This window comes from Netta rufina (assembly GCF_964035555.1).
Source record: "Netta rufina genome assembly, chromosome: 26".
Lineage (NCBI taxonomy): Eukaryota > Metazoa > Chordata > Aves > Anseriformes > Anatidae > Netta > Netta rufina.
Window position 1 is genome coordinate 1 of NC_140150.1, and position 18,833 is coordinate 18,833.

Below are 18,833 nucleotides of genomic sequence, written 5' to 3' on the forward strand. Positions count from 1 at the left end.
ACCCCTACACGTACCAACCCACAACCTCCCAACCCCCCCCCCCACATATCCCTACTAACCCCTAACCCTACCCTAACCCTAACCCTAACCCCAACCCTAACCCTAACCCTAACCCTAACCCTAACCCTAACACCCTAACCCTACCTTAACCCTAACCCTAACCCTAACCCTAACCCTAACCTACCCTAACCCTAACCCTAACCCTAACCCTAACCCTAACCCTAACCCTAACCCTAACCCTAACCCTAACCCTAACCCTAACACCTAACCCTAACCCTAACCCTAACCCTAACCCTAACCCTAACCCTAAACCCTAACCCTAACCCTAACCCTAACCCCTAACCCTAACCCTAACCCTAACCCTAACCTAACCCTAACCCTAACCCTAACCCTAACCAACCCTAACCCTAACCCTAACCCTAACCCTAACCCCTAACCCTAACCCTAACCCTAACCCTAACCAACCTAACCCTAACCCTAACACCTAACCCTAACCCTAACCCTAACCCTAACACCTAACCCTAACACCTAACCCTAACCCTAACCCTAACCCTAACCTCCCTAACCCTAACCCTAACCCTAACCCTAACCCTAACCCTAACCCTAACCCTAACCCTAACCCTAACCCTAACCCTAACCCTAACCCTAACCCTAACCCTAACCCTAACCCAACCCTAACCCTAACCCTAACCCTAACCCTAACCCTAACCCTAACCCTAACCCTAACCTAACCCTAACCCTAACCCTCTAACCCCTAACCCTAACCCTAACCCTAACCCTAACCCTAACCCTAACCCTAACCCTAACCCTAACCCTAACCCTAACCCTAACCTAACCCTAACCCTAACCCTAACCCTAACCCTAACCCTAACCCCTAACCCTAACCCTAACCCTAACCCTAACCCTAACCCTACCAACCCTAACCCTAACCCTAACCCTAACCCTAACCTACCCTAACCCTAACCCTAACCCTAACCCTAACCCTAACCCTAACCCTAACCCTAACCCTAACCCTAAACCCTAACCCTAACCCTAACCCTAACCCTAACCCTAACCCTAACCCTAACCCTAACCCTAACCCTAACCCTAACCCTAACCCTACCCTAACCCTAACCCTAACCCTAACCCTAACCTCCTAACCCTAACCCTAACCCTAACCCTAACCCTAACCCTAACCCTAACCCTAACCCTAACCCTAACCCTAACCCTAACCCTAACCCTAACCCTAACCCTAACCCTAACCTAACCCTAACCTACCCTAACCCTAACCCTAACCCTAACCCTAACCCTAACCCTAACCCTAACCCCTAACCCTAACCCTAACCCTAACCCTAACCCTAACCCTAACCCTAACCCTAACCCTAACCCTAACCCCTAACCCTAACCCTAACCCTAACCCTAACCCTAACCCTAACCCTAACCCTAACCCTAACCCTAACCCTAACCCTAACCCTAACCCTAACCCTAACCCTAACCCTAACCCTAACCCTAACCCTCCCCTAACCCTACCCCTAACCCTAACCCTAACCCTAACCCTAACCCTAACCCTAACCCTAACCCTAACCCTAACCCTAACCCTAATGACCCTAACCTTAACCCTAACCCTAACCCTAACCCTATCCCTAATGACCCTAACCCTAACCCTAACCCTAACCCTAACCCTAACCCTAATGACCCTCACCCTAACCCTAACCCTAACCCTAACCCCTAACCCTAACACTAACCCTAAAGCTAAACATAACCCTAACTCTGACCCTAACCCTAACCCTAATGATCCTAACCCTAACCCTAACCCTAACCCTAACCCTAACGACCCTAACCCTAACCCTAATGACCCTAACCCTAACCCTAACCCTAACCCTAACCCTAACCCTAACCCTAATGACCCTAACCCTAACCCTTACCCTAATGTCCCTAACCCTAACCCTAACCCTAACTGCTAACCCTAACCCTAACCCTAACCATAACCCCTTGTCTATTATCCTTGCTTCCTCGATGTCTCCTTAATCACTTTAGAACACAGTGGGGGCACTGGCAGCCTTATGGGGGAGCCCTAGCATGCACTGAGAGATCTTTGGTGCTCTCTAGAGTAGACTGGAGTGCTCTGGGATGCCTGCAGATCAGGCATCTGGCAGGGGTTGGGGCGATATTGGGGGCCTCTTGAGTGCACTGGGATGCATCTAGGGGATGCTAGAGCACACTGGAGAGCCCTGTGTAATTTCCAGGGGAGAGATGGAGCAGACTGTGTGTTAACCTCCCAGCTATGCTCCCACTCATGACCGAGCAGCAGTGCTACTGCACATAATCTTGAGGGGATGTTACTGCACATGCTCGCAGGGCACTGCTGTGTGCACTCCCGAGGCAGCACAACTGCGCATGCCCGATCGTAGGCACTACCATCCACGTTCGCGTACCGGCACTTACTGCGCATGCCTGAGTCCCGGGCACTGCTACGCATCTGCTCGCCGCTCTGCCTTTGTTCTTCTTGCACCTCTCGTTGCCTCTGGGGCGCATGCGCGCCGTGCTGGCTCTTGCATGTGCTGCGTTTTGCTCACCAGAGAGCAGCAGTGAGTACTGTGCTGCCCGAGCTATGCCCAGGAAGATGCCTGTGTTTGCGACTTTTGATCACAAGGTGGCACAAGTGAGTTTGTAACAGCTACTGCGCATGCGTGTCACGCAGTGCTTTATGTTTTCTGATCTGTTTCTAATGATTTCAACGGGAACTGTGCAGAAAAAGACACGAAGCTGGTGGGAGACTGCACCTCTCACCCCTGTCTCAAAGGAGAAAAATTAGCCCTTGCCGTGTGTGGCTACTCACTGGCAGTAAAGCAAACGACAACTACTCATGGCATGCACTGGAAACTACAGAGGCTGGCTGGAAGCCCAAAGACTACAACTCCCAGAATGCTGCAGGACTCAATAATTTCTGACCCTACAGCAGCACACACCCTCCCACACCCACCCACTCCGCTACCAAATGTGGAAGCCATGCAGAACCTGGTGTGACACCTCTTGCCTCTGTGTCCATCTTGGCACAACCCAGAACCTGGTGTGACACCTCTTGCCTCTGTGTCCATCTTGGCACAACCCTCCCTGTAGCTTCTCGACCCCTATCCCAGCCTTCCCTCAGGACAGCCAGTCCCACAGCTGTCCCCCAGGTGGACCCAGCACCTCCTGTGCCATCTCCACAGCCCCCAATAGTCTCATGAAAGCCCAACCACACTCACCCTGACTGTCCACAAGAGCTGGCAACTAGTCCTTTGTCAGAGAACAGCTCCAAAGCCCCTTTACACAGCGGGGCCATCCCCTTCTGCCTCTAACAGGGGCTCTTCCAGACCCATCCAGCAGCTGCCACCCTTCAGGAATGCTGGGCCACCACCTAATACATTCCCCCACACACACATGCACTATTTAACCTGCTTCCTTGAACATAGTGACAGCCACTTACTCTGTGCAAAGGGACTGCAAAGACAGGAGTGCAATAAACAAAGCAGCTGTTTATTCATGCACATCAGTGCCTGGAGGGAGGCTGTTGCATGGTTGATGGTCCCTGTGCACCCATTTTCCCCCATTTAACCTCAGAAATCAGCACTGGATCAGCACTCATCTGTCCCATGCTGATGTGTTGCTTTCTGTTACCATGGAGCAGGACTGGAGGAAGGAAAAATAAGGCCAGGGAGCAGGACAGAGCGTAAAGAGCGAAAAAGAGAAGCACCATCTAGACAGGTGGGTATAGCAAGGAACAATGGGGCAGGCAGCAGGACAGAGATTTGCAGGGGAAGATGAGACAGATGCAGATAGCAGTGAGAGAGGAAGAAAAAGGGAAAGAGAGGGGAGTAGGGAGCCAGAGGCATGGATGGATAGGTACAGTGGGAGATGGTGGACGTTGAAGAAGCTTCTTGCTTGGTCTCTCTGCCAGCTTCCTCCTTTGCAGATCCCATTGCTTGTCTGTCATCCACCTAAGAGAATGCACTGGCATCTTATAACTCTGGTAACATTAGAATTCATAACTAACTAGTGTCTTGCACATACCCGGTATGTAACCATACAGCACTTTTAATGACATACACAGATCATGCCATGGATGCTGGTGACCCGGTCTGCTAAGGACAGCTAAGAGGGATCCTTCTTCCCCCACGGACAACAGCTTTCTTGTCTGCAGGTACAGGCAGCTTCCAGCCACACCCACTTCATTTCAGGCTTCATCTGTCTTATTTGTTGCTGGTCTTATCTTCAGCCACAGCAGTTCCTGTCAAAAGTGAGTGATGAGTCCACCTTCCTCATTTCACCCATGCCACTACAACAGTGAGGCAAAATCCTGCAAATCTAAGCCAGATGGAGTCGGTGACATCCACAGCAGAGTAGAGTATAACTTAGCCCTCACTGCTAGACCTGAAAGAGGAAGAGAACACACAACTGTTATCAACGGGTATTATCCAAATCTATTTTAGGCTAGCACCCTTCCTTCTGTATGAATTTCTGTACCACTCTTTCCCAAATTGACTCAAACCTGCTTCAAGGTTGGTCCTGGAGCTAGACGCAGCCATGCAGGGCAACCAGTGTTGGGGGAGTCTCCATGGAAGCTCTGAGGAGGTGGGGAGGCATCCAGCATCTGTAATTGGAGGGGAGGGGGGGGATGAGACTAATATCTTTTTACCATCCTCCCCTCTGCCAGTTCTCCACTCATTCCCTGGGGCTGCCCCGACTTCAACTGACAGGGAACCTTTCATAGTTCTCCCAGGCAAGTGTGCCTGGCAGACCCAGCCCACAAGCCACCGTACACCCACCCTGCTCTGGGGCTCCTGGCTCTCTGTGTGCATGGCCACCCAGGGCTGCACAAGGCCATAGGAAAGACCACAGCAGTGGCTGCCCCTGCCCCACAACCCCTGCCCACACCGAGCAGGCTGTGCCCTGCAGTCCCCCGGCACCAAGCCTCTCCATCACATCATCCTGGGGCAGTCAGGAGACACCCCTGAGCCCACCACCACCAAAAGGTCTCGCTAGCTGCACTGGTGGTCCCAACACTTGCCTGGTGCCACTAACATTTATGCTGAAATGAAATGCTTTCTTACTGCCGCCATGCTGCAGAGAGCACAGCACTGCTACTGTGCATGAGCAGAGCTGGGTGCTGCAGTTCTGCATTTTGGGCATGGGGAGGCAGTAGCGATCATGGCAGCACTTGAGTTAGGTGTGGAGCAATCCTGTTATAATAAAATTCCAGGAGAGGTCCTCAAGATACAACAGCGGTGAAAAGATGCTATAGAACCAGGGGAGTACTGAGGGACACAATAAAGGGTTTTGCAGGAGTCAAGAGAAAACTGTAATGGTCCTGAATGGGTGAGTGGGGCAACATGTCCACTCAAAAACCCAGTAGCAGAACACAACATGTCCCTGCATGCATCTTTGCCTATGTGTTTGTAAGCTTGGAATCCACCTCACCCCATCCCAGAAGCAACCCACATAGCTAGGAGAACACTTTTCAATAAGGTGCAAAGGGACTGCGGGAACCATGGCTATGTAGGCAGCAAGGAGGGAACCAGTCTTGTAGGCAGCAAGGAGGACCCCAGCACAGTTTGAAGCTGGTGGGAGGTGCATCAGCCTCCTGGGGGGCTGATGTGGGAGCCTAACAGGTTAGGAGTCACCTGGCTGAGCCTCCCCTCTTACCTTGATGTAATGTAACTGCATCAGCACTAACTGACAATAAATAAATAAATAGAAGAAGAAGAAGAAGAAGAAGAAGAAGAAGAAGAAGAAGAAGAAGAAGAAGAAGAAGAAGAAGAAGAAAAGAATAAAGAAAAGAATAAGAATAAGAATAAGAATAAGAATAAGAATAAGAATAAAAGAATAAGAATAAGGCAAGGGCTATCCTCTGCTTGTCTTACTGTGACAGGAGAAGGAAATGCTGATGATCCCCAGGGAGTAATCTGTCCTCTGCTTGGCCTCTGAATGGCTTGTGCCCCAGTCCCAGCAGTGTCTGGTCATCCATCCTGTTATCCTGTGGCATGGTAGCAAAGGCGCACAGTACCATGTAGTCACCAGACCAACTCCAGACAGTGAAGGGAGATAAAGAGACACCTGGCATCATGGAGGCTTGGGGATAGGAACATGGCTGGTTTGTAGTTGCTATGACTACCGGAGCACTGTATGGCAGTGGGCTGAAAGATTTTATGCAAGGATTTGGGCGGTGGGGGTGGGGGTTGTAGCAGGTCTTTCAGGTGGTGTAAGAGGCATTTGTGGTGTTGGGCAGGCTTCATGGGTAGTTCTGATGCTGGAAGTGGTTCAGGTTTGGGGGTGGTTTTGCAGTCCAGGGGCCTTAGAGGTTGTTGGTGATCTTGGGGCAGGTTCTAGTGACATGGGGCTTTGGGGGCTGGTTTGAGGGGCATCTGCAGAGCCCCCGCTCTGAGAAAGTTCACAAGCAGGAGGTCAGGGTGGTGGTGATCTACCAGAGGGATTCTAAGCATATGTGGGTGACAGTGCCTTCAAGTACTACATGTACTGTTGACACCGCAGAAGAAGTTGTGGGGGACCCCAGAAGAAGCATCATCTTCAAAGTCATTGCAGGGGACCCGAGTTGACACATAAAATATCCTCAGTCAGAAGGCACCCACAAGGATCATTAAGTCCTACTCTTGGCTCCACGTAGGACCACTCAAAAATCATATCATACTTCTGAGAGCATTGTCCAGACTTGAGTTAGAGAATTGACTTAGAGAATGATAGCTGTTCATGGTCTAAATGGGTTCCAAGGCTGAATTGGGAGCATATGTTACTATACCTAAGGGAGAAAAGATATTAAAGTGTTAAAACTTTCTACACATGCAATACAAAGAAAGCTAATAAGAACAACTGTACTGGCTATACAGAGAACAACGTGCAAAATAATTAAAAAAAATAAATAAATTACAATCTTATAGAAGTTGGCATTTTCAACAGGAAGCTGCAGGAGAAGATATCCATGAATGTATGTGCATCGTTGCACATACAAAAAAAGGTGAGTTTCTTTCTAAAAAAAAAAAACAAAAACACTTTGTAGCATCTTCTTACGGAAGTCTCACAGCACTCCCGTATTATCAGAGACACAAAAACGGCATTGTAATAAACATAAAAATAAAAATAAAAGCCAAGCTATGACGAAATAATACATCTGATGAAAGACAAAGAATTCTGATAGACCCAGTAATTTTATGATGTTTCTTTTCTTTAAAACAATTACTTTATTCTTCATGAAGCAGCAGCATCCACCCTCAACAGCTAAACGCGACAAGCATTTTTGCCTCCTGGGGTTTACCAGGGGTTATTTTGACTACTGATAAAGACAGCAGTGTTATGAAATCGTCACATTAAATGAATTGAACAGAGAGCATTAATCTGGGCAAATTACTTCTAATGGTTAGAAAACTATGGCTGTAGCAAAGTCAGACAATAGTTTCCATTAGAGAACAGAAAGATTATGCCCTATATAACCTCCTTTCTCTTAGACTGTACTGCTCAAGGAAGGTTTTCATTCTTCTGTGATATAATTTAGAAAATATTTCCTGGATCTCTGACAAAATACATGCCTAGCCTTCCCTGCTAAATTACCCAAAAGCATCTGCAATGATGGGTGTAAACCCAGCTTCTCTTTCTGAGAGTCCCGAACTCTAGTTGAGAGGGAAGGTATCAGGGAAAACACATACACACAAAAATAGATAAATAAATAAATAAATAAATAAATAATAATAATAATAATAATAATAATAATAATAATAATAATAATAATAATAATAATAATAATAATAATAAAATTAGCATTTCTTTAATTTGATTTCAACAACTGCCACTGGAAGTTGAGCCTAAATGGTTACATTCCCTGTGAATGTTTACAGGCTTTTTTTTTGCCAAATAGCCAGTGCCACCCGCAGAGGCAGTGTTTGGAAGAGCTTTTTCATTCTGCATTTAGTCTAGAAAGAACATAGAAATAGGAGAAGTATCCACAGGCAAGAAAAGCTCCTGTCTTCCCTGCTCCTCTTTTGAGATGTTTCTCCTGTTTTTCAGCCATCTGATCAACTGCATTGAATATATGCTTCTAGTCATCTGCTTCTAAGACTTTCAGAATACTGACTTTCTACCTATTTCCATGTTCTCATTGTTTACTGTTCTTGAGGTTCAATCACTTTACTGAAGGCATATCTGCTTCCTCCAGTGTTTTCAGTCACACTGATCCTCTTTCAACCTCTGCATGCACATGGAAAATGGATTATTATATTCTGCTATGAACAGTTTCTACATTTTATAACAGATGCATCAGATGTACTTGGAACCTTTGCCTAGATAGCCCTTATTTTTTCCTAAACTGACCATGTTTTACCATGTTTGTAAGTTCATTTCAGGCAACATTTTCATGACCAATTGTTTACCATCAAAAGGCATAATTGTTTTTGAGACTGAATCAAGTGTGCCAGAGTTTAAAAAGAATACCTCTTATCATTGTCTGATATCTTTATTATCTGTGTGACCTATATTTGCACATAATTAAACATCGTAGCACATGAGTATAGACTCTGGTAACAGTCACCCATATTATTTATCTTACTATTAGAAACTGCTTTTGAGAAACATTTACAGGTAGTCCCGATATGATAACTGTGATTGTGTGTTTCTCTGCCAAGTTTCTATGACTTACTGGGGCAGGGAGTTTAGCAGTTAGCAATACTGCCAAATTAGGTCCCCTTGATGTCTGAACATGTAATCCCAAATTGAATATTGGTGTGACAGATTGTAATATGTTTGTATGACAACGTTAAACTGGTCCTCTCCTCTTCTTGGACTGTTCTTAAAGTAGAACAATATTATTGAGCACTATCACTGATGCAGTGTGGCCTTGGAAACACACCAAACCTGCCTCTATGTTTCTCCTGTGTGGTGAGAAGAAAAAGTATGCCATACAACAGACCTAAGCTTCCAAGAGACAAGTCCTCAAATCTTGCACATAGTACCAGAATAACCTTTTTTAAAAGCATTATTGGTGTGACATACACAATGAGCTCTGTAGTGGAAAAAGCTAGTCAATTTATCCTAATTCTTTCAATAGACTTTCAGCTCTATCTGCCAGTAAGCAACATTCCCAGTCTTATTGCAGTCTGAGAAGAAAAATCTTCTTTGTGTTAGTATTTTTCATGCTGATCACCAGAAGGTTTGTGATGAATGTTGAAGACAAAAACAAAGCCTTCATTGAGGCTAATAGGAAGAGTGCCTCTTTCATGAGAGAAGGAGAAAAGGAATCAGGACGATAATACAATATTTTGCAGGCATACAACTCTCATTGAATAGCAGTGCAAGAGCACTTTTCTGAAATATTATCTCTAGTAACTTTTCTGCACACAGTCTATTCACAGATGTATTTCCTTTGCCAATCTAAAGTAGCTATTTTATCAGTAGTTTAAAAGTAAATACACACTTGTGATGCACTCAGATACCACTGACTGTATTCAAGTGTCCATCATACAAAAGCACTCAAACAAAAAATACTCAAGTATCGATAGCTTCATTGCACTGTTCTGCACTGAGGACTTTTTCCAAGCAAAGCTCATGTTATTTGAGAGATTGGTACTCAACTAGATAGCAGTTCTCCTAGCTGATTGGTACTCCGTTAGTGGTTCATCCCAGAGAGGGAGGAGGGAGGATTAGTGAACAGCTTAGCTGCCGACTGGGTTAAACCACGACACTGCTAAAGCTTCTATAGACCAAAGCCAGCTTTTTTTGGTAGATGTCATTGTAACCATCCCAGTATTTCTAAATCCTAATTTTATTCAGATTTGTTTTTATCCCTATGCTAGAGATCTGTTGTTTTAGTAGTTGATGTTCTAAACATCCCTGGATCTGTTAAACTGAGTTTTTTTTTTTCTCTCTTTAATAATCTGTTAGTCAGTCAAATTGCATGTTACTTGAACTGTGTAATACTTATGTTCAGTTGTATGCACAGCAATTGACCTTTTCTTTTAAGATGAAGATGCTGCGTTTCTGTTGTCGTCCACTGTTTCATCATTTATCAACTGTATACATGATAAAATTGTTTGAGTTTTAGGAACACATTCTTTGCTTACAAAGCAAAACATCACTGAAAAATGAGAGTCATCAGAAAACATGAAGACATTCAAGGCAACTTCATGGGTAAATATTTCTGTTTCTTACTACTGACCAAACAATAGAAGAAAAACAAACAAACAAACAAACAAAAAGTGCTTTTTCTTAAGCACGCTAATTTGAATTAAGGGTTTGTTTTTTTCACAGAGGCAGTTTCCTACTGACACTGGCTCAGGCTACATTATGATTTACTTTTTCTTGTGAAGAAATGTGACATAAGTATGCCTCAAATATATGAGATTCAGACAGCAAAGACAGTTTCTTACAGGATTAGAGTAGAGAGGAAGGAAATAAATTCAGTGCATTCAGTCACCTCATCATGAAATTCCCTATCCATGGCTTAAATATACAGCACTGACTGGTCAGAAGTCAGTTTTGTATTAAAAAGTAGATTCTTTCGGCTCATTTCAAGTGCTTTTTATAGGAGGTGTAGAAGAAATGTGAGAAAGAGGTGTCCAATTATAGAAGAATCACAGAATCACAGTATCATTTAGGTTGGAAAAGACATCTGTTTTTTCATCATAGTGGCCTTCTTGGCCACCTGAACATCCTGCTGGCTCATATTCAGTCAGCTGTCTACCAATATCCCCCGGTCCCTTTCCACCAGGCAGCTTTCCAGACACTCTTCCCTCAGCCTGTAGCATTGCATGGGGTTGTTGTGCTCCAAGTGCAGGGCCTGGCACTTGGCCTTGTTGAACTTCATACAGTTGGCTTCAGCCTATCCATCCAGCCTATCCAGATTGCCCTGCAGAGCCCTCCTACCTTCAAACAGATCAACACTTGTGTCTTACTGCCCTGGATATCCTCGTCCAGATTACTGATATAAAGAGAACTGTCCCCAGTACTGAGCCCTGGGGGACACCACTAGTGACCAGCCTCCAACTGGATTAAATTCCATTCACCACAACTTTGGGCCTGACCACCCAGCCAGTTTTTATGCAGTGAAGCATGCACTCATCCAAGCTATGAGCAGTCCATTTCTCCAGAAGAATGCTGTGGGAAACAGAGTCAAAAGTTTTACTAAAGTCTAGAGAGGCAACATCCACAGCCCTTCCCTCATCCACTAAGTGCATCATCTTGTCGTAGAAAGCGATCAAGTTCATCAAGCAGGACCTGCCTTTCATAAACCCATGCTGACTGGGCCTGATCACTTGGTTGTCCTGTATGTGCCACATGATGGCACTCAAGATGATCTACTAGATAACCTTCCCAGGCACTGAAGATGAGAGGAGACAAGACTGGATGGATCAAAGGAGAAGAGTAAGTTGTTTTTTGCTTGTTTTATTTAGAGAGCATCAGTGCAAACTATTCAATTAAAACAACTTTGACTAATTAGATATTTCCAAAAATCCTCTGTGACTAAAAGTGTCTTTTCCTTCATTCTTTTGTCAAAAAGGACATCTATGCATTCTGATTCTTTTAAATAATTCTTCATGCTCTATTTTCATCATCGAATACTGTACTGGGTTGTTGGGTTTTGGTGTTTGTTTGTCTGTTTGTTTTGTTGTTGCTTTGATTTTTAATGCAGAAATGACACAGGCATAAACTAATCCTGCACTGAAATAAAACACGAGAGATTTGAAGTAATTTTATGATTTTATGAAGTCTCTCGTCTCTGTTTTCCTGTGATTGTTGCCTTTTGAGTCCCTTGACCTGAATACAATAAAAATGGTGATAAATATGCTTATCAAATTATATTTCCATTTTACTGTTCAAGTCTAGTCTAAAAATGGAACTTAATTCCAATCCTCTAACTTTTATTCCTTTTCAGTTCTTTTCCAATAAAGGCAGCAGTCTTAGATTATCATACCATTGCTTGATTTAACATGAAGTCTAGATACAATAGTCTTGCATTAGAGACAAAATGAATCAGCATAGTAAAATTCATAGCATTTGTACCTTCAATATGCTAAATGACTTTTTTTTTTCTTTTATAATCAAAGATCAAAGATACAACATAATGCATACCAGTTCTGTGGTACATTTCACTCTATCCCTTAAGAAGCACTCCCTTGAACAGTAACATGGAAATAGAACTAGACTTGAACGGTAAAATGGAAATATTAAGAATGCCCACAGATACACATGTATCATATAACCCCTTAAACCAGGCAGACTTAATAGACATTGTAGGTATTCTTTTTTTTTTTTTTTTTTTCATCAAACAGCCCTCTCACTTGAGCATGGTGCCACAGAAACTCGCTCTTGGCATCCTTTAGCATGAATATGTTTGCTATATTAACAGCTAGTGCTCAACCATTTTCTCCCAAGCCCAGAAGTCTTCTTACTACATCTCTTGGTCTTAATTCACCTGCCACCTCCTCTAAATATTGATTGAGCTCTTAGAACTGTTTTCTGCAATTTAACCTTCCAGACACATTCCATCAGGAAGGCAAACTATTTCCCACTAGGCTAGTTTTCTAAGCCAAAACTAGTAGGGCTCTGGGATAACAGCAGCACTGCTTCACAAATGCACTTCAACTAAATCCAAGTCAAAATTTCACTTCCAGAATTCTTCCTTTCCAGAGAAGCATGGGAATGAGGGAGAACTTCTTCTTTTTGAGGTGTTGTATGGCTTCATTTATGGCAGTGTGGTACAATTCTGTGCACCTTATACGGTTTGTTCTGAAAGCAATGGATCTTCTAATGACTTCACAGATTTTTTGCATACTACAATCATGTAAAAACATTTTCACATAATTGTCTTCACTAACCAAAATCATCAGCGCACACAGGAAATAATCTTTGGCTCAACTTTGCTGTGAAAATGTTCACATGGCATTACTACCAGATGACTTTATATTACATGTTAATTTCCAGTACATATCCTAGTCTGTTTTGTGTTTTATTCTTGTACATTAATAAAATGGGTTCCCACCATAAGACTAATGGTCTGATTCTGGTTTTACACCTTTTCTATACAAACACAAATGTGATTAAACCAAGCCTGGTAAGAGAACCAGGCTCTGATAGGCTAGAGAGATATTTTTCTTTCCCCTTCCTTTTTTTTATAGTTCCAAAGAGTGAAAATAGATATGAAAAGCTCTCTGCTTGTTTGGCAACTAACAGAAAAATACCTGTTTGCATTTAGTAACACTCAACACTGTGAATCAGATTCTTTAGTACAAAGTCAGTTTAGAGACCCTAACCTGTTACTTCATGCTCTCTGCAAAAGTTTTACTTCAGCTTCTTGCCATTTTAGAAATCAGGGCTGAGAAATTTTTCAGGAGACTCCAATCAAGGAAAGAATATCTCCAGAGTTTCCCTTAAGCACACTCTTTTAGAGTAGCTTATTTTTCAAATTATCAGTTTAGATAAAAGTCAGACAGCAATAAAAATAAGTCCACAGTTAACATGAGAAAATGGAAATACTATGCTGATGTAAAATGACAGTAGTGTGCTTTTGATTGCTTTATGAAAGAAAACAAATCTGTATTATCTGCACGCAAAAAGTAGGAAATCATTTAAAGTCTAATATCATGTTAAGCAGGAAGGAATTTTAAATGATTATCTTAATTTGTACACTTTTTAAAAGGATAAAGTAAATGACTAATGTAGAAATGGGTAAAGCATAAGGTTAGAAGCATGGTTGCCATCTAAACTGCCATCTGAATTCACAGAATCTTTCATCTAGTGTGACTTAGAATTAGAGTAAGGAAGCCAAGATCTAACATTGCTTCAGTCAGTAAAAAGGCATTTATTTTGGCTCTTGATCCCAAATTTATTCTGTAACTCTCTGAAAACTTCTTTCCTTATTAGAAAACAAAGAAGGAAAGAAGGAAATAGCTATTGAAACAGCTTCAGGGCAGCTGCCTAGAATTTTTCATGGTAATTAGTTCTGTTCATAGACTTAAAAAGTATAAACAAGTTTCATTAAATACAGATGAATGACATTTTCTACATTCATAAAACTATACATCAGCATTTGTACGAGGTCATGAAAGCATATAGTCCTCATCTTAATTAACCATGGTAGTTTAAAGTCTAAAAAGTAGTGGTAGGGGGGAATCTATTGTTAATTAATCCATTATATTTTTGTTTATTACACTAATATGATGTATATAGGCTTTGAAATATGTAATCCTAATGCCAGTTTCTGTAGTTATGAAAAAAGGCCTATGCTAACAACAAAGTTCATTTTATGTCTTGTATTCTAGTTCACTTTCTATCTTCTCAGTTTAAGGGATGTAGCCTGAGGCCACAGTCATGTTAGTGAGCTACATGTAATATTGGCGATAAGCCAAGTATCAGATTCTCGCAGGAACTAACTCCAAAATAATAATGAAAAAGACCCTGTATACATACATGCTACACACTGGAATGGTAAGTCTACCTCGTGAGTCTCATGCTGTACCTTTCGTACGATCTTCAGCAGATAACTAAAACCTTATGCAAAAGTTCATATAGGGGGCAACCCTGGTTATATGTGCAGACTAGGGGATGAGACGCTGGAGAGTAGACCCACAGAAAGGGAGATGAGCATGAGCCAGCGGTGTGCCTTGGTGGCCAGGAGGGCTAACTGTATCCTGGGGTGCATCAAGAATGGCATTGCTAATCAGTCAAGGGAAGTGATTGTTCCACTCTTCTCTGTGCTGGAGTGGTCTTACCTTGAGTACTGTGTGCATGCTGGGTGCCACAGTACAAGAAAGACACAAAGCTGTTAGAGAGTATCCGAAGAAGGGCAGCAAACATGGCAAAGGGTCTAGAAGGGAAGACATATGAGGAGCAGCTGACGTCACGTCTACAGCTTCCTCACAAGGGAGAGTGGAGATGCAGGTGCTGAGCTCTTCTCTCTGGTGACCAGAGATATGACCCAAGGGACTGACTTGAAGCTACGACAGGGCAGGTTCAAACTGGGTATCAGGTAAAGGTTCTTCACTGAGAGGGTGGTTGAGCACTGGAACAGGCTCCCCAGGGCAGTGGTCATTGCACCAAGGCTGACAGAGCTGAAGAAGTGCTTGGACAAGCTCTCAGACACATGGTCTGACTTTTCTGGTGGTCCTTTGGGAACCCAGGAGTCGGACCCGATGATACTTGTGGGTCCCTTCCAACTTGGATTCTATGATATGGTTTATCAAGACATACATAAAAGCAATTGTCTACTTACCTACAATAAATATTTCTGATTGTACTTCAGTCAAGAGAATGATTCTGTATCAGCCATGTGAATCTCAGTCTGAGCCTTGGCTGATTGCAAGAAGCTGTGCATGTATCATAACAAGACCTGCTGCTAAATGGCTACTTCTCAGTGGAGAATGAAGTGCTATGCTCATAGACATTTTTACTTCAGCAAACTTAATCATCAGTGAAATGATATTTATTTTTTTGTATCTAGAAAAGCATTTTGGTGGGCAGGACCTATCAGACTGCAAGCTTCCCATCTTCATAGGACAGAAAGATGCTTAGCAGGTATCCTGAGAGGAAATTGAAAATGAGTTAGCTCTGTGCTGTAGTAACAGCACATCACTGCTTTTAAATTGCAGAACGAAGTTCAAAGAAACAAACTGCTCTCCCCAACTACTGCAAGGCAGATGCACAACCTTAGGAGATACTTTCACACTATTCATAAACTAATAATAATAACAGTCATAATAAAGGAACAAAAGCACTGAGAACTCCAACACTAAATACATTTTGAGTGAAACTGGATATGCCTTGACTATGTCACACAACATACTAATGCAGAGATCTCCAACATGGCACAAACTAGGTGTGTTCATATCAGTGTGGCACTAAGCATGAATAAATCCGTTATAGCTAAGTTCTTAAGTTCTGATTTGTATATTTTGTGGGCATATCTTCTCACAAGCATCACCAGCTCAGGCATCTCAACCACAAGCCTGTACTTGTACCAACAATTCTTTTATTTTGGCTAACCTGGAGCAAACGAAATGGAAATCTACAGGATTTGTTTATTATAATAATAATAATAATAATAATAATAATGTAAAGTGAAATGTAGAAACAGTTAAACAAATAAAAAGGTATTGAAGAGAAAGAAAATCAGTGAGACATAACTGAACATGGACAGACTTTCAAAGGAAGCGATGGAAGCATGTAGCTGACAAAGCACTCCAATACTACATGGAGAATATTTCAATATTGGCATTCGATTTGAAAAGATGACCAGGCAGGTCTGATTTCTCACTCTTCTAATTTCCATCAAGTTTCTGACCTCTCCCTAATGTGTATTAAGAGAACATTTCAAAGATCAGTGCTCTGCATGATTTCCAGAAGCAATTTGTGCCAATGGAAAGTGAGATATACAGCATCTGAATGAGTACAAGGAAGCTTGATCAAAATTCCAGCCTCGTGGTTTGTTCTGAATTCTTGCTGCACTCCTTTCAGATCTGGAAAGTTACAGATTGACATATCTCTGGATTTTTTATGTTGTGATACTTTTCTCCTAGGATCTGTGCCCTACTGGTTCTGGGAAACTTGTGACCTCTGCATTTTTAATTAGAACTTGTAACTTTTTCCATAGCAACATGTTTTGATGTCGCAAATACAGAATCTGTCAAATCAAATGACTTCCAAGTGCAAAGCTAAGTACTTCTGGTCAAATGAAGTCCAAGTATATAAAAACACTGAGATGCAAGCAAAACTGAAAATACACAGCAAAGCAAGGATGGAAGTCTTGGCCTTGGTTAATTCATAACTTCTCAGTGATTAATAAATCAATACAAATATGAAAGAATTACATTGCATGCTGAAGTAGTTTAGATGAAGAATTCTTAATACTAATTTCCTTGAAGATGAGAACAGATAAAATCCATCTGTCTGATTGGTGTGCCAGTACTCACATGATACAAAGGAACAACTATTTCCAGGAAATATTATAGCTACGGAAAAACTTTGTTCACATGTTGAACTGTATAAGCAGGCAGGGAAAGAAAAAGAAATCCTTTGAAACAAAATCTGAACTTAGACTTTAGCAGACCCACAATATTATGAGGTATAGCGTGATTCCATATGATGGGTTAAGAAAAACAGCATAACATAACATTTAAATATGTATTTTTTCAAAAACATTTCCTTATGATGTATGTGCCCAAAATATTTCTTTCAAATCTCAGGAAGAAAAACTAGATTTTTTTGTCATTCAGTTACATTATCTGTATGTTATTATAATACATTCAGTGATTCTTGATTATAGACACTTAATGGTATCACTGTTCCTGAGAGCGGTATAGGCTTTTTTGCATATTTCAATGTCAGTAGAGGCTTGCACAGAACATTGCCACTTGTCACTTTTTCCTTTCACTTACCAAGAAGGAAACTACCAACATTCCTCTCTAACATGAAAAAAATATAGACAATATCATTTTCTGATGAACCAGACTTGTGCTCACTCCCACCATAGTGAGCTACTTGTCTTTCCTTTTCATACATTAAGCTAAGACTAAGCATAGACAAGGAAAGCTTCTTTTACTGTCATTACCATTACTGCACATGATAATAACCGTTATGTAATGGCACCCATAAGTAATTGTTTGTCAGGCCAGCAGACAAGAGATATGAGTATGATCATCTTTTTAAAAATAATAATAATAATAATATATACATGTATTGTATAGAATGAACCCCTTCAGGAAGAGAAGAGAAGCACCAATGTGCGAAGTTTTTTTTTTCTGGGTAGCATTAAACAAATGACTACTATCCCTTTGTCTTTACCATCTGTTTCTACTTTTCACAAAAAACACTGGAAAATAAAGCTAAATGTGGTGTGTTTTAACTTTGCATTGCAAACAAGGCCTTCCTGGGGTTCCTGGATCCCTCATCATTGCAGATGCCCTCCCTGAGTGTGCATAGGGGAGTGCAGCACAAAAACATGAGAATTTTCTATTTCCTAGCAGAAATCTGATGTTTTCCCTCATCTATCTCTGATTTAAAAGAAAACTGAAAAAGTTCAACATTCCAGAAAATGTATTTTGTTAGCCTGAAAGACTATCTGAACTGAGTATTCAAATTGATGACAATACTTACAAAATTTAGATTTTCTGCTTTAAAATGAAATGCTTTGTTTATATTAATTTCTAAAATTGTCAGAATATTTTTTCAAATTATGTGTTTAATCTTCCCAATTTAATAAAAAAATATGTTGCCATGAAAACTTCAATTTCCAAGATAAACATTTTAAATTTATTTACAAAACAAGACAACAGTAAATCTTCTGCTACATATAACACTTGCTTAAGTAATCTGGCAGCTAATTTGTTAGTATTATATACAAGAGATACAGAAAGAGCATCGCTTTACTTAAGAGTGTCTTAGAAATAACCACACTATTTTAAAGATAAATAGTAAAAAATGAATGTTTTGGAGTTTAGAGAAACAAAATTTCATGGATCTTGCCTTCCAAGTATAGACTGCTCAAGCTAATGCCTGTAGCAAAGAAGGTGTCTAGTGTCCAAGAAGCTTGGTGAGAGAAAACTGGCATTGCTTTTATAAAAAAAATATTTAATTTCTATGTTTGCAGTTTTCCCAGCTCTTTCCATAGATCTTGGCTGCCTCAAGGGTCCTAAGGATGCCACAATCTTAAACGGTCTTATAAATCTAGAGAGGGAAATGATCTGTCTCTTGTCTTCAGCAGAAAGCCTTGAAGAATGTCTGTGGGGCTTTACCAGAGAGTTGCTGAAAAAAGAGCCAAGATCCAGTGGTCCCTGACCTTTCCCAGCCCTCCTCCACCAGCATCAGCCTGCAGCCTGCTC

General features: G+C 41.8%; 1 long non-coding RNA gene across 1 annotated transcript in view; it reads right to left on the reverse strand.

Moving 5' to 3' along the window:
- Window positions 1-3,555: 3,555 nt before the first annotated feature.
- LOC311218851 overlaps window positions 3,556-18,833 on the reverse strand; it is a 124,299-nt gene continuing 109,021 nt past the window's right edge. The window contains exons 5-6 of the long non-coding RNA XR_014619132.1: window positions 4,511-4,612; window positions 3,556-4,392 (exon numbers count right to left, since the gene is read on the reverse strand). This is a non-coding gene — a long non-coding RNA (uncharacterized lncRNA). The remainder of the gene's footprint in view (window positions 4,393-4,510; window positions 4,613-18,833) is intronic.